Genomic DNA, 23,191 nt, shown 5'->3' on the forward strand with positions numbered 1-23,191 from the left:
AGTTATTGCACACTTGAGGAGCATAATGCATCATCACAACCTAAAATGGAGAGAAGCACTTTTATAAAATATCACTCTAAAAAAATCAAAGCGAACTGTAATTTGCCATATGTAAACAACATGCCATTCTGACTTGCAGATGCTCCAGATTTGAACAAAATGTAGTTGCATCTATTCATTGGCTTGAAATGCTTGACTGTGAACATTTCCGCATACAAATATAATCATAATTAGCACTTCTATACCACCTTTCAGCTAAGGATCTCAGAACACTTCACAAGCACTGGTCGAGCCTCTCACTTTCCCAGGAAGGGGAAAAATGAAGTGTATACCTTGCAGAGACCATTTCAAACAACTGAAATGCATGCATCCAACTAAGTGGGTATTTACCCACGAAAGTTCATGCTCCGATATGTCTGTTAGTCTATAAGGTGCCACAGGACTCTTTGCTGCTTTACCTGAAATGCAGCCACTTCTGGGGTGCACCATGGCAAATGTTTAACAGCAAACAACATTATTACACAGCAGTTTGGTTGAGGAAGTGGACAGCTATCCAATTGAAATATTTTAGTAGGCAGAAATATTTTTGTAAGTACCGATGGGGAAATTGGCCAAGACACATTAGCAACTCTTAGCTGTGAAAATAGCCCCTGGAACATTTCAGAGGAAAAGTGGTCAGGATCTTGTTTATAAATCTCATCCAACAGGTGTTATCTCCACCAGCACAAATATCCACTGCTAAAATGCAAAGGGTTCAGTACCGATTCTGGAGAAAAAAATGCTACTATTGAGTACACTACTGAATGACACACTATTTCTGATAGCATCTTGGTTTTCCTTGGAGACTCCCCTCCAAGTACTAGCCTACCTCTTCTTATCTTTTTATGATCTCATGGACTTACAGTAAAAGGTGATATGGAACACCACCAAATAAGTAGCCTATATTCTCTCCAGATGATCCTTCTATACAAAAGGAAATCATGTAACAATCAGTAGTTATATTATACATGCACTTGTGTATATGTTTGTTAGTATGTGGTACTATTGTTATGGAAATACTAGTGCCAATTAAATAGATGTAGGAAAAGAATGGATTCCTAAAGATAACAAACATAAGGAAATATTGTCTATATAGGGACAAAAAAGCATGATGAATAAATCATTTTTTTAGGTGCTACCCACTGTCTCTTCTGGTAATGCCCCATATAAGATATTTTCTTACAGGCTTTTGCTGCAGAATATCAAACCACTCCTTAATTTTTCACTTAACTTGTGTTGGCTCTTCAGACTAAACTCAAGAATGGCACAATTTTAATCTGTTCTCTGAATTCTAAATCAATTTTTGACTACCCCTGTTTATTTTCCTTTTTGGCGTTTTCACTTGCACCTTTCCTTTATTTTGCATTAGGTCTCTCTAGTGGATTGTAGTTCTCTTTGATTTCAAATGGCTCTTTGTTAATTACTATATCCTTGTTATATAGTCTGGCTACAGTAGCTACATCACATAGTGTGTGGTTTTTTCCTGTCTGATAAGATGTTGACTTTATGTGTCCAGAATACCTCTCCTCTAACATATTCTACAAACTTTCTCCTCTCATTTGCTACAGAAATGTAAATGTAGAAAATGACACTGGTAGATTTGTTTGCCTTTTTAAAAATTTTATTCACAAGCATTTAAAGTGTTTATAGGTGGATTGATATATCTTGGTCATGCTAATAGTTGTCTTTGTTAAGATTTCTGCCCATTCTTTCCTAGCATTCAAATTCTGAAGCCTAGTTTCTTACAATGTTGATATAAAAAAGCAAGTAGCAGTAGATTGATTACACACAGCATCTTATTAGTAAGCAGAACAGAAAAGAAGGGCATTTCAAAATATAATCCTCCTTTCCCAGGAGTATTTGTCTTGTTCTCCATGAAGTTAAAGGTCTGAAATAATGTGCCCATCAGGAGCTCAATGTTGCATGTCCATGCCAGTTGGTCCAAGGGCTTGTTATGATGGTAATGACCTGCTGAAACGTGAGCTTTGATGGCAACAATACAATTGCTACCAGCTCACCCGCTGGGAGAAATATTTTATTATTGTCAAATGCCCTCCACAGAGATTTGTTTTGCCTGTTCCTGTTTAAATTAAATTCAGAGCCGAACTGCATTATTATTTCTCTGGAGTATATTTGAAATAAACAACTCGTCTTCAAATTTAGGATTCCTGGCTAGTTTAAATTTTCTTATTAGCAGAAAAATTACAAGAGGTGACACCATAGCTGCAGGAATATGATTATGGCAGCTGTACAAGAGATTTACACACTGAGCACATGGCCTAAAAGCACAAGAACTCCCTTCTACTTTACAGATGCCAGCCAAATTAATAATTAACTGTGCCATAAATTCTGCAGTCTCAAAGAATGATGTCCAATAGGAACAATGCTTTTCTGTGTCTTACTATAGGAATTTTGTCACAAGATTAAGTGGAGGCTCTTCACAGGGCGTGTTACTCAAATGTAAAAATCAGACTAAGAAACCAGTATTTGCCACTCCATACCATAGCAACTCAGTGAGTGACAGCATAACTTCTGAGACCTGAAGAAGAGATTGTCTCTTTCACCAATAGTAGTGGGTCCAAAAAGAGATATTACCTCATTCACCCTGTGTCGCTAATAGCCTGAGACCAACATGGCTACAACACTGCAAACAGCATGATTTCTGAGTCATTCATTGCTGGTTGCCTGAGACGTAACTGTTATCGTTCTGCCAGCCCTGACTCACTACGAGTTTTGCTATAGATTAAATGGACCAAGTTATCCACTCCACTGACTAAACTCACATACAGGAAACTGAGTTCCCACTCTTGGAATTTCATTCAATATTCTTCTGCGGGGGAGTGGAGTTCCCAGGCACACCTATGGAACTGCTCAAGGGATTAATGGCACTAAAATGTGCAAATATCTGAAAATTTAGGGCATCAGTCAATAACACAGGGGACCGTACCGCATCCTGACTCCATGGAACCACAGTGTGGTAGCTGCCAGGAATTCTTCTGCCAGTGGAGTGTCTACATTGCAAAAAAGTGTATACTTAACTCAGGTTAGCTAACTTGTGTCAGCCAACTTGTGTTAAAATAATAGGGGAGTCATGGTAACTCGGGTTAGCAGCTCATAGTCAACCCAAGGTTCCTCTATAGGTTTTAATGTTTGTTACTAACCGGAGTTAAAAGCCAGGTTGATGGCTCTTCCCTGCAGTTTTATCTGAGTTAGCTAACCTGAGCTAAGAGAACACAGTCTCGCATGACAGTCTTATCAATAAACTAGGCAAATACAACTTAGATGGGGCTACTATAAGTTGGGTGCATAACTGGCTGGATAACCGTACTCAGAGAGTAGTTATTAATGCTGGAAAGGTATAACAAGTGGGGTTCCACAGGAGTCTGTTTTGGGACCAGCTCTGTTCAATATCTTCATCAACGACTTAAATATTGGCATAGAAAGTACGCTTATTAAGTTTGCAAATGATACCAAATGGATAGATTGCAACTGCTTTGGCGGATAGGGTCATAATTCAAAATGATCTAGACAAATTAGAGAAATGGTCTGAGGTAAACAGGATGAAGTTTAATAAAGACAAATGCAAAGTGGTCCACTTAGGAAGGAACAATCAGTTTCACACATACAAAATGGGAAGAGACTGTCTAGGAAGGAGTATGGCAGAAAGGGATCTAGGGGTTATAGTGGACCACAAGCTAAATATGAGTCAACAGTGTAATGCTGTTGCAAAAAAAGTAAACGTGATTCTGGGATGCATTAACAGGTGTGTTGTGAGCAAGACACGAGAAGTCATTCTTCCTCTCTACTCTGTGCTGGTTAGGCCTTAACTGGAGTATTGTGTCCAGTTCTGGGCACCACAGTTCAAGAAAGTTGTGGAGAAACTGGAGAGGGTCCAGGGAAGAACAACAAGAATGATTAAAGGTCTTGAGAACATGACCTATGAAGGAAGGCTGAAAGAATTGGGTTTGTTTAGTTTGGAAAAGAGAAGACTGAGAGGGGACATGATAGCAGTTTTCAGGTATTTAAAAGGGTGTCATCAGGAGGAGGGAGAAAACTTGTTCACCTTAGCCTCTAATGATAGAACAAGAAGCAATGGGCTTAAACTGCAGCAAGGGAGGTTTAGGTTGAGCATTAGGAAAAAGTTCCTAACTGTCAGGGTGGTTAAACACTTGAATAAATTACCTAGGGAGATTGTAGAATCTCCATCTCTGGAGATATTTAAGAGTACATTAGATAAATGTCTATCAGGGATGGTCTAGACAGTATTTGGTCCTGCCATGAGGGCAGGGGACTGGACTCAATGACCTCTCAAAGTCCCTTCCAGTCCTAGAATCTATGAAACACACGGGGTTTTTCTGTTTTTATTTTTTGGCAGTGTAGCCATACGCTGAATCAGGGCTGTTATAGTTAGGTCCTGTAATTCTAGAGTGTTTGGAGAGGCAGGAGTAATAGTGCTACAGTGAGCCATTCTTTCCTCAGCACTGCTCTGCTGGAGTCCCAACAGCACATCTCACTTGCAGAGGGAATCCCCCTGTCTCATAGTGAGTGACTCTCTCACACACACACACTCGCTCTCTCTCTCCCTCTTCCATAACTAGGGGGATTTTCTGCTCCATTTTGCTTTCCTCTGCTCTGAACAAGAGCCCAATAGAATGCAATTTATTGTTCTTCTCTAAATAATTTTCCTAGTAAACCCTGATTAGAGACCTGTAAAATTACAACTCTCAGCCTCTGCACAGTATTAGCAGGGAGCTAACAGCATTCACGAAGTAGTCTGTATAAATAAGGTTTCCTAATAATGACTATTTGCATAGTTTGCATTTACTGAGCATCTTTTGTCGAAAGAAGTCAATGAAGGGGAGGGTGGGGCGTGTTGTTATTTTTATTTGCTAGGTTGGTAAAGAGAGGTATTTGAAAGTTAAGTGCCCTGCTCATAATCATACCACAAGTCAATTGCTGAGTCAGGCCAGAACCCAGCTATCTGATGCCCAGTTGTGCAATCTAAGCATTAGCTTACACTGTCTGTACTATATAGAAATGCTGAACCTCTAGTACGTGTACTGCACATCTCCAAAAAAGTCACCCCACACTGTTTAGTTGTTCAGGTCTGGAAAGGATGGACCAACTACCATTGTTCAGGCTGACTTTTCAGAGAAAGTGAACAATGGTGATTGAAAGGGGTTAAAAGGAAAATATTTCTGTAGGGCAAGAGAATTAAAATCACACTCCTAACACTCTCCAGCTCAATCTACCATGCTCTAGCTAATATCACAGCTTCACTGGGAATGTCCACAAGGTGAGGGACTGTCAGTAAAAGAAAGTCAATAAGGAGGACACACTTCTGGTATGCAGCCTCCAAGGACTTGCAAAAGTGCCAGTTTAACTTTGAGCCTTTAGGAATCCTAGTTTCTCCCCACCCCATCCCATTCCCCCAGCCCATGCTACTTTGAGGGAAGCCTCTGTAACAGACTGATGAGCTTTTTGGTTACAATTATTCACTGAGCCCACCCTATTTCCCACCACCCTCACTTCCATGTTCTCCAGAGCCCCACAGCATAATTAGAGCTACCCACTGCACTGGGAAGAGAACGGGCAGGGTCACTATATGAACATGCTCTGCATAATTTATCCCTTAGAGTTCTGTTGTTTAACACCTCTCTATTAATAAAGTGTTTTGGACACACCTGAACTTGAGTTACTGCTCAGTAATACACATGGCGCGGCCTCCTAGATGTTGGGTTGTAGCAGATAAGTGAATGTATGTTCCTCCCTGCTTCATTCCCTATCCCAAATCAAATACTCAGCCAGTTTGCATGGACTGCTAATGATTAGCCATTAAACACCATCATTTAATTAGTTTGCAGCTACTATGTTTTGACCCACTTATAAAAGCTGCTATACACACAAATGATTTTTTTCCTGCCTCTCCCCCCCCCCCCCGCAATAGGGAGTTGCTTTCTGTTACCATTAAGAACCTGCACTTACCAAAAAACAAAAACAAAAAAGTGTGTAGTTACTTCCTATGGAAGACTTTTATTATGGGGTTCCCTAGACAGGCTAGGGACCCAACCCTGGCCTGTGCTGAGTACTTCCTATGAGGTACTGAGCACCCTCAGCTCCCACTGACCTTAACGGGAGCTGAGGCTGCTGAGCACCATGCACCATTCAGCACCTAAGGGTATTGGGCCCATGCCAACCTTACCAAAGTGCTGGAAAGCATTAGTGATGGGACTAATTTAAGCATTCCTGCTGCTTATATCTGTGCTCAGGCTACCAACCCACACGTCTCTGTTTATTTAGAAAAAATGACCAGAACAGAGGTGTAAGTGTGCAAGCAGAACTGGCACTAGCAAAGTGCTGGAATAGAGGTTATGTGTGTCACTAAGATGCAAGTAGCAGGGAAAGGCTGATACAAATGCTCTAACCTCTGACCCTACCTGGGCCCTGCCATCTACAGCAGTCTCACTTGACGGTCTAAAACCAGCCCTTGTTAAGAAAGGTAGTACAGGAACAGGCATCTGATAAAAAGCGGACACAATCTTGTTTCACGGCAAAAGTACAACTTTAGGGAGGGAATCAGTGCAAACCTACAGTGTGTGTTTTCAGTTAAGACTGGTTTAACACCTTCACTGCTGCCTGTCACGGCAAGCCCTCTGAGGCAGTATTGCTTGTCAATGCTTTCTGAAGCAGGAAGGCCAGATTCTCTCATATGGCTGAGTTGTGCTCTTGTAGTTTTAAGACACCTTTGCTTTTCCTTAATCCCAAGGAAACTGTGTTGGCCCAGTTCTCAGCATCTGAATACCCGTGGCACTTGGCTGTCATGCCAGCAGATTGGGATCAGCCACATGCAACAGCAGTTTGACTGAGCCACTTTGCCCTCCACATGGGGAGCACAGGAGCAGCTTGCTGCACTAGCTCTGTGCGCTTGAGAAGCCACCTCAAGTAGCTCTTTCAGATGAGTTTAATCTACATTGTGCCACAGGACCAGCCCAAAGCAACCCTAGAGAGGCCGGTGATTAAGCCCAGTGTGTTTTCTAATGATTAAAGAAGGTGCTAGGGAGCCAGGATTACTGATATGTATTCTCTCCTCTGCCCTTGCCTAGCTGTGTTATCACTTAGTGTCTCTTTATTCTAGCTTGCCCAACTATAAACTGGAGATAAATGGGAAAAAATGTGTCTCTGTTTCCCTTTGCCCTGTGTATTGATCCCCACTGGGGTTATTTTCTCCTGGAAACAGGAAAAGCAATGCCATGCCTGGGGGAGGCATAACCTTATAAGCATGAAGCAACTATTGAGGACTGTTAACCTTTGAATGCTCTATAGAGCCACAGAATAGTCAAAAACCATCATAGCAACTTTATGTGTTCTATGCAGGGCCCTACCAAATTCACAGTCCATTTTGGTCAATTTCACAGTCATAAGATTTTAAAAAATCATAAATTTCATGATTTCAGCTATTTAAATCTGAAATTTCACGGTGTTGTAATTGTAGGATCCTGACCCAAAAAGGAGTTGTATGGGGCATGGTCAGAAGGCTGTTGTAGGGTGGGGGTTGTGGTCCCCTTACTTCTGCACTGCTGCTGGCGGCAGTGCTGCCTTCAGAGCTGGGCCACTGGAGAGCGGCAGCTGCTGGCTGGGAGCCCAGCTATGAAGGCAGTGCCGCCACCAGCAGCAGCAGCAGCACAGGAGTAAGGATGGCATGGTGTGTATTGCCACCCTTATTTCTGCACTGCTGCCTGCAGAGCTGGGCCCTCGGTCAGCAGCTGCCACTCTCCGGCCACCCAGCTCTGCAGGCAGCAGTGCAGAAGTAAGGGTGACCTGGTATAGTACTGCCACCCTTACTTCTGCACTGCTGCCGCTCTCCAGCCACCCAGCTCTGAAGGCAGCATAGATGTAAGGGTGGCAATATCGCAACTCCCTTATAAAATAACCTTGTGATCCCCACTGCAGCTCCTTTTTGGGTCAGGACCCCCCATTTGAGAAACGCTGGTCTCCTCTGTGAAATCTGTATAGAAAAGGGTAAAAGCACACAAAAGACCAGATTTCACGCAGGAAACCAGATTTCATGGCCTGTGATACATTTTTCATGGCCGTGAATTTGGTAGGGCCCTTCATTTATATTATATCCTTGGAGTATGGCAGCAAAGAATGCTGGCTTTGATATGTCTGAGGTAGTGAGACGTCTTGCAAGTTCATTGTAAGATTGGTTTTGATAATGCTATGAAAGGTAAATGTAACTGCAATAAGAGGATTTTATATAGTCACTACACTGCACCTCTTACCACGTTGTAACCAAGACTCAGAAACCCACTCACAAGGTGACCAGGGTAAAAAGTGTACAATGAAGTGTGTGGGGGGGAACCCTGCTCCTATACAGTAACCAAATGTCTCGCTAAATGACTTGCTGAGCCAGGCTATTCTTATATCTTACATATAAACAGGATCAATCTTTTAACCAGAAGATTCAGGAAAAAATTCCAACTTCCAGTGAGAAAAGATTTAAGGTCAGCTTCTGTACTTCACACTACAAAACCTTTTCACACGGACAGCGTAACAAAGGGACCTGCAAATGTAACTGCAACATGTTTTATGACATGAAGAAAATCGGGAGATTTCCATGACATGCAGGTTTCTTTTTCAGGGCTGCACTACGTCCTTTACGGCCTGCTTTGGAAAAGGTTGGGGAAAGAGGGTGATATGGATTGTGTATGAAGGATTGAAACTAACTTCTTTCCGTGCCTCCATTTACCTATTAGTGCTTGTTAGTGGGAGAACCTTTGCAAGATAGTATGCATGTTTGATGCATAAAACACATATGCCTTATCCCACTGGTCTGCAGATTGTTATAGTCATTCACACACATAGTGATGTACATTTCCGTTTTTCCTGTAAAGACTAATGACCTTCAGGAGTTTAAGTATGTTTCTGCTCAATGGTATAGGTGGGGCTCCTCGTGAATACAAGGGTCTGCTGCCCGTGTGAATTCAGTTTTAGGTTTGGGACCAAGCTCACTAACATACAAATAGCCCCCAGTATAAAATGTACTGCCTAGAATGGCATTCATGACCTGGAATTTGAGTCCTTCTGACAGGCTGGACTAGGCCCTGAGGACCCCTGCTGGAGGCTTTGTGGCCCTGCCACCCCCAGCCCCAAAAAAGGACAATAGAGAGGCCCTCCAAGGTGCCTAGAGTGGTTGTTTGGGAAGCAGCCTATCAGGGCCCACCAGGCTAGTATAAGAAGAGCTGCAAGCTAACACGAGTTCAGTTCCTTGCTAGAGCTGGAGGAGAGTGGTCTAGGTTGGTTGTTGGGAATCCACCAGGACAAGGTCCTGAAGTAAGGGGGAAGAATGTGCTGGAGCAATGGGCAAGTGGCTCAGGGAATTGTAGCAGCAGCAGCAGCAGCATGTTTTGTTTAAAGGGACATGGTGATGGCTGCTATCTATTGGGTCCATGGGCTGAGACCTGGAGTAGATGGTGGGTCTAGTTCCCCCCATCAGCCACTGGGAAAATGGCCTGGACTTTGATGCACCATAGAAGGAGAACTGAACTCTTTTAGTGGCCTGGCTGAAGAGCTGTGGCCAAAGAGGTGAAGAGTCCCCGGGGGAGGAGCCCTGGGGGATATGGCTTCACACCAGGGCTGGGGCTACTTAAAGAGCAGGGATAATTTAAGGTAGCCCAGAAGGGTCTGAGAGACAGTTTAGACTAGGTTAGTGTGATAGGCCCTGCTGGACTGATTGATGAGTGGGCCCCAGGATAGAGCTTCAGATTAAAGGACCTTACAGTGGGTGCTGAAATAGACCCTCCCCACTGTACTTATTTCCTTAGAAGACATTTGCTTTGCTTTTATCATGCAGACTGCATGTGACCTGGCAAGAAGGCTGAGTTGCCAAAGACTTACTGCAAACAGGTAGAGAGTGCATGTGGGCACACCAACTTGGCCAGGGGGGTGCACGTGAGAGGTGAGTGCACCCCATTATAGTCCTGTAGTGGAAGAAGAGAAATACCTTTTATGGATTATTTTCTTGTTTCTTGAAATATGAGTATAGGCCAAAAGTTTGTTTGATTTACATATTACTTTTCTAAAAACTAGAACTCAATGCTGCTCTTCCCAGCTCGGCTTAAAATGCCTTTCCAGGTGAGGTGAGAGATTACATATATTTATGCATAGCCCCCTTATTTCCTAGTCTAAAGGAGAACCTTCAGTAGCTATTAGCTGTACAGGGCCTATGGCACATAGCTGAGCAGACCTGATTCCATTCTGTAGTGTGCAGTAGTACGCACACACTAAATATGGATACTGATGATTTATTCTTTTCTTACACTCTATTTAAAAACAAACTTTACAATGGATTAAAACTATAGTACTGAATGTTTTCAAAGATCTTTAGCTGCTTTAGAAGTAAATATTAAATTCAAATGAACTCACTAGCTGTTCTACCTGAAGGAGAAATTCCTTGTTATAGTCTTTCTGCCCCAGCCAAAATTCCCTTAATTCAGTGGACCCAATCCTGGCAAAACACTTCGAGACAAAAGACTTGCTAGCTCACCAAATCCATCATCTTTCAAGTGTAGGGAACTGCCATCCAAGAAAGGATGAGTCAGACCCTGCTGCCATTAAACTCTTCAGTGAGAGCAGGATAAAGACCCATTAAACTGGATAATGCTACTTGGGATCATAGCCAAAAGGCCAAATGTATTCAAAAGCTGGAAAAAGACATATACTTTTCTGTTTAGTGCTTTCAGCAACAATTTCGAATGGGGGTGGGAGGGGAGAGGTGAAGGGAAGGAAATTGTTGCCTTCTCTTACTGAGTTCTTCAGAACAATGCAGTAGCCTATAAAACAAAAACCCTGTTTACAGGTGTTCCTGTATTTCACACATTTCCCCAGATGGTCTTCCCCTAACACATCTGAACAATGAACGTGTTTGGCACAATATTGTTGACCTTGAGTGCCAACGTGCAACACCATACAATGTTTAAGGTAATGGAAGAGTCCTCTCTGAGATGGTTTGGTGTAGAGAGGCTGATATAAGCAGACTTAGTGTGGGCCAAAAGAGGTAACAAGTAATGCAGTAAAATAGTCAAACATATCTATGGTTCTGGGAGATTCTAAAGATGACATGGTAGTGAGAAGGGAGCTGGAGAAATGGAAGGAAGAGAGCTGGGCGTGCAGGCAAATTCAACTATGGGGGAAGAAAATCTATTAAGAGAGGGGAGGAAAGACTAAAAGAATGTGGCAATGGAAACCCGAGCAAGAAAGAGGAGTTTGTGATGAACAAAAAATGGTGTAATGGAGTGAAAACTGCCTCCATGAGGCTGGAGGCCAGAGAGTAGGAGGAAGAGGGATCAATGTGGAGTAATAAGGGCATAGCCTTACTATGGGTTTTTTCCTGTTTTGTTTTTAACTGTACACCAGACTGATACTTTTACCCTAAAAGCAGGTTTAGAACAAGGTTAAATTACTTTCCATTTTAAGTTGAACAAGAGATGTCATGTTCCAAACTGCTCCACTGGAAGGAGCTGTTCATTCTGGCTCCTGTCTGCCACTCTGAGAAGTATGAGTGAGTGGGGGCAGAAAACCCTAAGCCATGGGTGGGGAGAAGGGGGAACAGAAGAGGAAGTGAGACAAACAAGTGAGGAGACAACTTGACCCTTCAGTGTTGCTAGGACACTTTTTGCCTGTATTGGTAAACTGTTAGAGAAGTCAACTGCAAAGGCATTCGGAGCAAATCAAGGCTCGGAAGATCTCTATGCAGAAAGAGGAGCATGGGTCAGGGAAGCTCAAGAGCAGGGGTTCTCAAACTGGGAGTCATGGTCCCTCAGGGTCCCAAGTTTATTACATAGGGGGTTGCAAGCTGTCAGCTTCCACCCCAAACCCCGCTTTGCCTTTAGCATTTAAAATGGTGTTAAATAAAGTGTTTTTAATTTATTAAGGGAGATCGTACTCAGGCTTGCTATGTGAAAGGGGTCACCAGTACAAAACTGAGAACCATTGCTCAACAGGCTTGTCTACACTGAAGTTGTAGAACTTTTGTCTTTCACAGGCACTTAAGCTCTCCCCCCCCCGCCCCCCGAAAGACAAGTTTTACTGATGCAAGTAGCAGTGTGAACGCGGCTTTGTTGGCAGGATCGCTCCCCTGCCAACAAAACTAAAACAGCTTGCAGGGCTGGAAGTATTTTGTCTGCAAAAGTGCCAACAAAGTACCAAAAAAAAGTGTTTACACATGCTGACTTTTAGTGACAAAGTTGTATCACTAAAAGATATGTGGTGTAGACAAGCCCACTGTGACTGCTTCAATCTTATTGCGATAAACTTCTTTTAACAAGTGTGTTGAGGCCTGCCTGTTACTCCTTTCTGTTCAGAACATCAGCTGAGGTGTCTCAGAAGACTCAGCCCAATTCTTCGCAGCTTGGGTAGTCATCTACACCTGCGTAAGGTGAGTGTGAACTGCTACCATTCTGACTGTTAGCATTTTACACCTACTTTGCACTCGCAGGGTACAGTTAGGCACTAATAACACTATTAATAAATGACTGCACACGGTGCAAATCTGGGATGAATCTGGCCTATGGGATGTAAAGCCACTGTGTCTCATGCACACTTTGAGGCAGCAAATAAAGGAGACAAGCTCCTGATCAGGGAGAGAGTCTTGAAGAAAAAGTGCTAGTCCAGATCATCTTCCAAGATCCCTTCTGTGGTCTGAGGAACTGTAAAGCCTTTCCCTTTGTGATGCTCTGTACCTCTGGGGAACAACCAGCACCCCCAAGTTCATCATTGTAAAATGATTGTGTGGTATCCAATGCAAAGTTTGTCATGTTGGGTGTCTTCGGAAGGCTCATGATGCACTGAGCCTGGTTATTATAGTAATGTTATAGAGTATAATTTCACGTATATAGTTGTGGCTTAAAGCAAGCCCAGGCAAAAACTCTCTAAGAACAGAGGGGCAGGTCACACCTCACCAAGGCATGTATGGGACAAGCCCAGCCCAGTCTCACAGGAACAAAGGACACTGGCCTAGGCACTAACAGACGGATCTGTTAGACTTCCCCACCCCCTTCCTTTGGTCTGTTTGGGACTGCGATGAGGTAATGCTCACCTGACTCTGAAGCAGGGGGCAAAGCCAAGAGGGAATAAAGGACATGATAAAAGGGGAGACATTTGCCATGCTTCCTCTCTCGTCCACCTACATCTACAGACACCACCAAGCAACTGAAATGCTGATTTAAAGGGGAGAGTCTGGCTGAAGAGCAGCGAGCCAGTCTGTGGTGAGAAGCATCTAAGTTTGTAAGGGCATTGAAAGTGTTAAGATGAGCATAGAATGCATTTTGCATTTATTTAATTTGACCAAATCTGGTTAAAATCTATTTTTATAGTGAATACATCCGTTTGTTCTACCTGAAGCAGTGCATTTGGTTTGGAGCATGTCAGACTCCCCTTGGGATAAGCCTGGTACGTATCAATTTCTTTGTTAAATTGACAAACACATGTAAGCTTGCATTGTCAGTGGGCATAACTGGACTTTGCAGGATGGAGGTTCCTTGGGTTGTCTGGGACTGGAGATATTGGCTAGTATCATTCAATTGCAAGTAGCTGGGAGCAGCTTACATGCCAGAGGCTGTGTGTGAACAGCCCAGGAGTGGGGGTTCTCACAGCAGAGCAGCATAAGGCTGGCTCCCAGAGTCAAGGATTGGAGTGACCTAGCAGATCCCCAGTCCTGATCACACCCGAGGGGAAGGTCACACCTTTCACTCTGCTGAGGTCAGGGAAGTCAATCAATAGAGGTATTGCTGCATTAGATGGAAACTCTGCCAAACTTAGCAGGTAGGCTGAGTTTCACCTTGAATTTGTAGGTTTGTTCTAACTAAAAAAAATCTACAGGTGACAACCTGTGCAAACTGACACCCCGATGTAGTTTGTTATATTGTAGTGTCTAGGGGGATCAACCTCATTGTGCTAGGCACTGTACAAACATATAACATAGATTGTTGTACTCCAGGGACAGGGACCATCTGTCCTGAGAGCTTACCCAGTCTAATTTAGGACAAGGCAAGATGTGTGTTTCTCCACTAGGAAATGGGCTCATAGCCTAAGCACAATTTTTGGGCTGTACCAGTTTAGACTGTATTTGAATCAGTAACCTAGAGATGACAGGCTCTGTATCACACTACCAAGCCCATGATCCATCCAATCCCTTAGCCAGTAGCTTTTTAATCCTAGATCTTTGTATAATGGATCATGAACTATTTTGTTGATTACAATTATAAAATGGAAACCTTTGCACACATGGCACTGGAGAACTAAGAGGTTTTTTATTTTGAGACAGCTGAAAAACTGATTACAGCACTTCTCTTAAAGCAACTATTTACACCATTTTGTAATATTAATATGCATCTTCTCACTTGAAATATAGCAATAAAAATCATGCCTGGTAGTCTCTCATTAGAAGTTGGATCAGTTTTTTATGTGGGAGAAAATTCTTTGGACTTTTTGAACCAAAATCTCAGTTGCAGCATTAGCTTCTGCTTTTATGTAAGATGAATGCCTGGATGGGGTATAGTGACCACCTTTCCTGTTGGTCTTCTAACACAGGAGTCATGGCCAAAAAAAATGAGGTGGGGCCACAATACCCCTGCAGTTATTTCTGGCTGCTAGAATGGCCCTGATTCAGGCAAAGGTTGGTGGAGAGATAAAGGTATATAGAGGTAAAGTGATTTGCTGCAGTTCACAAAGAAGGTCAATAGCAGAGCTGGGATTAGAATTTAGGAGTGAAATCCTGACTTCATTGATTTCAATGGGGCCAACACTTCACAGTAAGCCTCCTGATTTCCAGTGTAGTCTCTTTTTTTTTTTTTCCTCTCCCTTGCTGCTTTCCTTGGAGCCTGCAAAAGTGGTACACTTTCTCTCTTGTCCGGTGCACTGACTGCAGCTCAGAATCTAGGTCTCCCTCTGCATATGTTATTGCCGGTAAGCATACCCCTTTACTATAGAACAAATAAGACACTTGTGTTATAAAAAAAATCTTTCAAAGCAATTCTCATATGTTCTGAGTAATTCTGAAAGTCTTAGCAAACAGACCAAAGTAGGGAGAACTAATTTTCACAGATTAATTTTGTTCTCTAGACCCATTTTATGGGGCAGCAATCTTGCAATAATTATTGATTATCAGGCAGGACTACTAATCCCCTTAAGGTCATTAAGTGTACTTAATTAAAGAGCAGTTAGCAAGCTTCTCTTTACCAAAGTAATAGTGGCTGTTAAAAGTGATTTGCACATTACCAATATGGTGGCTATTACTCTAATGGTCAATTTGTCATTTATATTTTCCGAAACAAATACATTTGGTAGGTCAAATGAGTGCAAAAAAAATTGGACATGTACTTGTTACAATATATGTGAAAAGCAACTGTCAGGAAGATTTTTTTTCTTAATGCACATAAGTGTGAATGCATTTGTTCTACTCTAATTGCACATTTTATCTTCAGATGAAGTGTATTAGTAGAAACCACTTTCTATTTCTTTTATACACTCCAATATCAAGATATTGATGTAGACTTGAATATGATAGATTTCTAATATCTAATGTGCATATAATCTTAATTCCTCACTGAAATTACTTTGCAAAACTCAGTATCTGAGAAATTTTTCATTATCTCAGCTCAGGAGAATATTTGTGGAAAGTGTTGCTTTTTTTTAAGAGAAATCAGTTCAGTCTTTTTATTTTTTTGAGGGAGAAAGTTTAGGGAGCAAAACCATTATGAGCATTTGAAAAATCACTTCTAAATGTGCTCAGTTGCATCCCGCTAAGAAGTTTCAGCAGTTCCTAATGAAGCTCTGACCCTTTTGACAGCACTAAAATCTGTAGATTCTCCTTGCTTGATGTAATTAGTGCCTGTGAAAAAAGGGGTTTAGTTTCACAGGTTGCTACTGTGATTTTTGAGACTGAAACACACCCTATAAAATCCTTTAAAAGCCTTCAAAGAGAAAAATCTTGGGTATTAAAAAAAAATTCTGGCAAGTATTTTAGGTCTCCTTCCCCCGCCCCCCACCCTCCATTTTTAACCAAATCTTTTTCTTAGTGGCAAATAGGATTGTTCACCTAATGGAAGAAAGCACTCTTTTTTTTTTTTTTGAGCTCTGAAGGGTTACAAGATATCAGACCTTAAACATATCCTTGGACCAGGACTATGCATTACCCATTTTTGGATGTCAGGCCAGAGTCATTTGGGACTTGGGGGAGGGAAGGGATATTCCACACTTGTAGGGAAAAGAGGAAATGTTTCTAAAGAAGGCTTTTTTTTTTCTTAATGGCAGCTGTTTAGGGGGGTTGGAATTGACAGAGATGGGCAAAGTGCAGGCAAGGTGGAACAAAGCTGCATAAATAATACATTCAGCTGCATAATACATGCAATTCATAATCCATCCAGGAAGAGACATATCAAATATGGGTAAAATATATTTGGATAAGTCCGTCAATAAAATCAGGAAAATTGCAAGCTGTTCATAGGCAATCCATGCTGAAACAAAATGAGCTCCCCTCCAAAAGGAGGGCAAATTCATAAAAGGGCTTGAGTGTGCCACCCTGAACGATGCATGGGACTACTGTAGGGGAAAGCTGCTATTCAACATGACTAATGGTACAAAAATTCTCTATCCTTAAGGACCCTGGTCCTGCTCCCACTATGAAGCGAAGGGGAGTTTTGCCATTGACTTTATTGGGAACAGGCTTAGGGCCTAGTTGTTAATGCTTGATGCCACAGCACATGCATAACATCTTCATTTTAAATGTGTATATACTGTTAGATTCCCCCCCACTACATTTAATTTAGATATTTGCAAGCAGCTTACCAGCTAACAATCTTTTAATATTCTATTTATTTAATACTGTTGCTTGGGATGCCCATATAATCAGATAAGGGTCATTAAATCACTTTTGTGATTAAATAGGATAATACTATTTATTTGCTTTACTCACCCTATTAATATTAGAGCTTATGCTGATGATATTTTTATATTAAAATGAAGTTATAATTTTTCAAATATCACAATTATATGAAAAGGCTATATTATCCACCATAATGTCTGCACATATTGGCCTTCAGATTTCCTCATGTTAGCTGCTGACCTCAGGCATTTCTCTGGTCTTCCATCTGGCATCTGTTATTTATCCTCCACATAGTTCTAAAACATGTCTGTGTCTCCACCCCCATTCCTTAAGAAGTGCTGAGTAGTCACTCTTAACTATTCATGCTCCAATGATATCTGCTTTATTCAAAAAACAGTTTGCATTTTCAGTTGGGCCTGCAAACCAACTTTTTACCTGTTCCTTTCTCCAACTGCAACAGAATTCTGTCTATTGTGATCTTATCACAATCCCCAGCGCCCACTCAAGGATTTTAGGGAGGGTCAGTGGGACTATTCTTTGAGGTATATCCTCACCAAATTTAGTTGACTCAACTTCTATTTCTAAGGTGCTAGGAACAAATCTTCAGGCTTTTGTGAACCTCCTCCTGCAAGGGAAGTGGAACTCAGCCATTTGCGCAGAGATCGGTGGCTAGTTGGCAACAGCTGAAATATTTTTGCAAGCGACAATTGGCCAATGTGCTGGGTATTTTGGAGCTACAAGCCCCTGGATATGGAAGGGATTTATGTGCATTGTAGTTAATTTGATCACTTATGCAATCCTTATGAGTAACGCTGGGCAAAGAATGCTAACGCTTTTTTTAACAACATTTACACAGCACCTACACCTACCCCAGCACACATTGACCACCACTCCCAGGCCACCCTTTCCATACTTGCAGTGCACACAAACTGACTCCCTATATGCCTTACATTATTAAATATTGACAAGCCTCTTGAGCAATGGTTCTCAGTTTTGTACTGGTGACCCCTTTCGCAAGCCTCTGAGTATGACCTCCATTTAATAAATTAAACACTTTATTTAATACCATTTTAAATGCTAGAGGCAAAGCAGGGTTTGGGGTGGAAGCTGACAGCTTGCAACCCCCTATGTAATAACCTTGTGACCCTGAGGGGTCATGATCCCCAGTTTGAGAACCCCTGCTCTTGAGCTTCCCTGACCCATGCTCCTCTTTCTGCATAGAGATCTTCTGAGCCTTGATTTGCTCTGAATGCCTTTGCAGTTGACTTCACTTAACAGTTTACCAATACAGGCAAAAAGTGTCCTAGCAACACTGAAGGGTCAGGTTGTCTCCTCACTTGTTTGTCTCATTCCTCATCTGTTCCCCCCTCTCACCCATGGGCCAGGGTTTTCTGCCCTCACACACTCATACTTCTTAGAATGGCAGATAAGAGCCAGAGTGAACAGCTCCTTCCAGTGGAGCACTCTAGAGCTGGTTGGAAGATTATGTGCATGTATTAAAGGCAGAGAGGTTTGTGTGGGATAAGTCTGTGTCCAACTGTGAGCTCCATCTTGTATTGAGAAATCCCTTTTATATTGTGTGGTAAACACATGTCTAAACTTTCCTGAGGGCAGCTTATCATATTGAATTCCAGGCAGTGTCCTGCCCAGGAAAAGGGCATGCTCTCTCACAGAAGGACTATCATAGTTAATGCCTTGGAAGGCACTTCTCCATCAACTACAGGCTTACCTGCCTGGAAAAATGGGTCTTCAACCCTCCTGAGGCTTGCCACCAGTGTAGGAGGTTTCCAGCTAGGGACATGCCAGTCAGGGCTGGCTCTAGGTTTTTTTTTGCTGCCCCAAGCAAAAAAAATCTTGGCTGCCCCAGCACTGGACTTCCCCCTTCCCCCCCCCACCAGTGCTCCCCACACACACCTCCTGCCACCTCAGCCCCAGGCTCTCTCTTGCCCCACTTGCACCCTCCTTCCGCTCCCGTAGCTCGCTCCCAGGGCAGGTCATTCAGCAGGAATTTTGGATGTGCACAAAACACAGACAGGATTGGTTCCTATATGGTTCCAGAGCTGCAATGAAGTAGAACAAATTTCAGCTTGTGTGATTGGAGGATATCTGGATGCATATTATAAGACTGTCCTCCATAAATGAGGAATAGCTGAGGTGCCTTTATTATTCTATTGTTCCACTCTTTCTTTCTATGGGGACTTTGCCAATGCAATATCACTGTCTTTTTCTTTTAAACAAACAAACAAAAAAAGGCAATGGCTGTTGAAAATAGCAATTCCAGTCCTAATAACCACTGGGAAGCATTTCTTGCTCAATTTTATCCTGCTTTTTCTACAGCAAGTTACAGTGGATCAGTATATTTGATTTGGAAGAAATGAAGTAACAGCTGCCCAAACTGAGCTTGAGCACTCCTGAATTTTGAGGTGTTCAAATCTGGAAGGCAGGTGCTTGGGGCGGGGGCTGTGGGCTCCGTGCAGGAGCACAACAGCATGTATGCAGCAGCGTGTCTGGAGCTGTGGAACCAGACACGCTGGTCTGAGTGGCACAGTAAGGAGGCTGGGCGGTTGGAGAAGGGGTAGGAGGTTCCAGGGGGCAGTCAAGGGACAGGGAGCGGGGGGGCTGGATGGGGCAGAGGTTCAGGGGGGCAGGCAGCAGTTGGATAGGCATGGGAGTCCCAGAGGTTTATCAGGGGACAGGTAGGGGGTGGGGTCCTGGGGGGGGAGCTGTAGGGGGGGGCAGTTGGGGACAAGAAGAAGGGAGGCTTAGATAGGGCGTGGGGTCCCAAGGGGCAGTTTGGGGCAGGGGTCCCGGAAGGGGGCAATCAAGGGACAAGGAGCAGCAGCGCTTAGATAGGGGGTGAGGTCCTGGGGGGCAGTCAGGGGCAGGGGTCTGATCAGGGGGCGGGGGGGTTGGATGGGTGGGGTTTCCATAGGGAGCAGTTGGAGGGAGTGGATGGTGACAGGGTGGGGCTTCCCTCCCCGTGGAGTGTCCTGTTTTTTGAATGTTAAAATATAGTATTGCTACCACTCTCCATTCACAGCACGCTGCCACATGAGGTCCCCTTCCTTCCTTTCCAGTTGGTAGTTGCCAAGGGAATGCTGGGAAATGTAGTTCTTTCTCTTCTCCAGGCTGGCCGTATAGGAAGGGAGCTAACTAAGGAACTACAGCTCCCACAGCCCCCTGTTGGTTCTCAGCTCCCGCTCCTGCAAGTGGGCAGCCCCAAGGAGGTGCTTGCTTTGCTGGTGCCTAGAGTTGCCCCTGATGCCAATGCTGCTGCTCTGAGCAGGGAGATGAGCATCTCACAAAGGCAGGAGGGGCTCTGGCTTGCCTGAAACATTAACAGACTTCATGGGGAGAAATCAGACTGGGGAGGGTGCAGCTCAGGACTTTTGTTGTTGTCAATGACCTCTTAACGTTTTTTTTTACTTTCAGTAATAGTGTCTGTTAAATAACTTTTGCTAAGCTGTGTTCCTTGCTTTCCTACCATGTTGTCTCCAAACGGGTTAAATTGGAAACCCAGAATGCCCACAGTTCAGGGGGAACTTTGTGTCTGTATGAGAGAATAACTAGGGAGGCTCTGACTGAGACCCTTTCTTTGGGCAGGGGGTGGAATATTGTGTGTCTGGACAGGGGAGTTCCACTTCCCAAAGAAGGCTGTCAAATGCAGTTGAAACCTGGGAATGGGCCAAGACATCCAGACCTAGAAATAGTGATTCTATGCTATCAAACACAATTGCATTGGAAGCATGTGGGAAACTGGTTAACAGACTGGTGACCATACAGAAAGGAACTAGGTCAGGTTGTAACAAGGGGATTGCAGAAGTTTTCACTACTTTGCAAGTTTTCAGAAGTCTCAACTTCATAACAGTTATGAAGCTGGGCAGAAACCTGGAATTATTTTTCTGGTGAATTTTTTTAAACTATTTGTTGGCTGAAATTTTGAAGTGTTCTAGAGGCATAAACCTCTATTACATGTACACACAGACCGATTCCTTCCTTACCACTTCCTCCAGCATGCATACTGGCATTTCAGGCATGTTTCATGTTTTGTACTCCCCATTCCTCTCCTGCTGCTCTTCACTGTCTCTTGTCCACAGCTCCTCTGGTCTGCTTCTCCCCTGCTTTTGTCAACAGCCTGCTACCAGTTTGCAGTTTAAAACTCTCTTCCCCCTGTGCAAGCATATGAATTCTCACTCCTGCACAGCAAGATGTCCTTAATCACATGTTTAAACAAATGGATGGTGAGTGAGTTTTTGCTGCTTCTGTGTTGATTTCCTCTGACTATTCTAGTCAATGAGCTTTACTAGCATGAATGAAAGCAAATGTTAAGCTTGAATGTTTCAATATTCACCATCAATGAATTTCAAATAGTGGGCCAGAACCTCCCCTGTGGCTTGATCTTGACCCACTGAAGTCACTAGGAGTTAGGGTTGCCAGGTGTCCAGTTTTCAACCAGAAGGCCTGTTCGAAAAGGGACCCTGGCAGCTCTGGTCAGCAGTGCTGACCAGGCAGTTAAAAGTCCAGTCAGCATCACAGCAGGGCAAAGGCAGGCTTCCTGCCTGCCATGGCCCTATGCAACTCCTGGAAGCACATCCCTCCTCTGGCTCCTATGCATGGGGTGCCTAGGGTGCCTGGCATGCTGCCCTCCCCCAAGTGCCAGTTCTGCAGCTCCCATTGGCCATGGTTCCTGGCCAACAGGAATTTCAGGGTTGGCATGCAGAATTGCTTAGGAGCAAGAAGGGGGATATGCCACTCCTAGGAGCTGCCTAAGGTAAATGCTGCCTGGAGTCTGCACCCTTGCCCAGCACTGGCTCCCTGCCCTCCAAACTCCTTGGTCCCAGCTCAGAGCACCCTCCTGCACCTCAAATCCCTCATTTGTGGCCCCACCTCAGAATCTGCATCCCCAGCCCAGAGTCCATACCCCTTCCCACACCCCAACCTCCTGCCTCAACCAGAGCCCCCCTCATCCCTGGCCCCACCCCAGAGCCTGCACCCCTGGCCCAGCCCTGTGAAAGTGAGTGAGGGTAGGGAGAGCAAGCAACAGAGGGAGGGGGACGGAGTGAGTGGGGCCAGGGCCTTGGAAGAGGGGTGGAACAAGGGTGTTCAGTTTTTTTTTTGTGCAAGTAGAAAGTTGGCAACCCTGCTAAGATCCACATGTACTGAAATCCAATGGCAGTCAGGAGCCTAAATACCTATGTGGATCTGGGCCTTTGCCATTAACTTCAATGGGAACAGGATCAAACCGCAGCATAACTCCACTGAAATTTACACCAGCTGAGGCTCTGACTCTTAACTAATCAACTATAGTGCAAATTTCAATTTGTGAATTTTACATTAGTATGTGAGGCTTGAAATTCACACTGTTGTTTGGACATAAATCATCCAAAGAATATTTTACGGCTTGCATGTCACACACAAATGCAGCCCATACTTTGCAAAAATAGCAAACTAGTTGTAAACCTAAAATCTGGAATTATCTGAAGAAACTCATTGATGCCTTTTTAAAATATTAAACACACTGAATAATTTTGCAACTTGTTTGTGGACTATTTGATTTTTGTCTTGTGTCCTCTTCATAAATTATTTGGAACATAGTATTCACTCACCTCTAGTCCTCGTGGAGTAGGTCAGTATTCTCCATGTGGGGGAACGAAGATACAATCGTCAAGTTAATAGCCACAGAGGGAATCTGAGTAAAGACCAGCAACTGAACCTATTCTATTATCTGATACTGCAGTTCCTTCAATACTCCTTTCATTGAAATTGTTGTTGTGAAGCATGTCTTAATTTATATAATTAAGAGATTTAAACCAAGACTCAAGTAGGAAAGATTTTTACAAGGGTAATGCTCCTTCCTTCTGGCCTCTCCTAATACACTGGAGGGGACTGGATTACTAAACTGTTAGTTTAAATCCAACTTGATCAGTAGTGTTTGAAAGGTATCATCTCATGGCAGTTTGGTGGCTTGTGGAAAAAAAGTTTGATTTCAATCCAGATATCACACCCATAGGGGCAGTATAACAATCCACACAAACAAATTGTTCTCATTGCATAAATATAAAATATATACAAATATAAAATATATACAAATATAAAAAGGACAACTAATTGTTCCCTTGTTACTAATCTGCAAGGAGCAGTCATTCACTGAGCAGCCCGGGGAGTGAATTACTTTCTCACACCTAGAGCACTGGTCAGGACTGAAAGATATTCTCTAGTCAATGTGCTTATCATGTAAATTATGAAAAATATCTGATTAGATAGAGCATT

General features: G+C 43.3%; 1 protein-coding gene across 1 annotated transcript in view; it reads left to right on the top strand.

Annotated features, from left to right (window-relative positions):
* Positions 1 to 16,663, top strand: part of ESRRG (estrogen related receptor gamma) — a 509,353-nt gene extending 492,690 nt beyond the window's left edge. Inside the window, exons 9-10 of the transcript XR_003999716.1 lie at positions 2,829 to 2,836; positions 16,652 to 16,663. The gene's annotated coding sequence lies outside the window, so the exon portion shown is untranslated. The remainder of the gene's footprint in view (positions 1 to 2,828; positions 2,837 to 16,651) is intronic.
* Positions 16,664 to 23,191: the final 6,528 nt, after the last annotated feature.

The sequence above is a fragment of the Gopherus evgoodei genome, chromosome 3 (assembly GCF_007399415.2).
Source record: "Gopherus evgoodei ecotype Sinaloan lineage chromosome 3, rGopEvg1_v1.p, whole genome shotgun sequence".
Taxonomy (NCBI): Eukaryota; Metazoa; Chordata; order Testudines; family Testudinidae; genus Gopherus; species Gopherus evgoodei.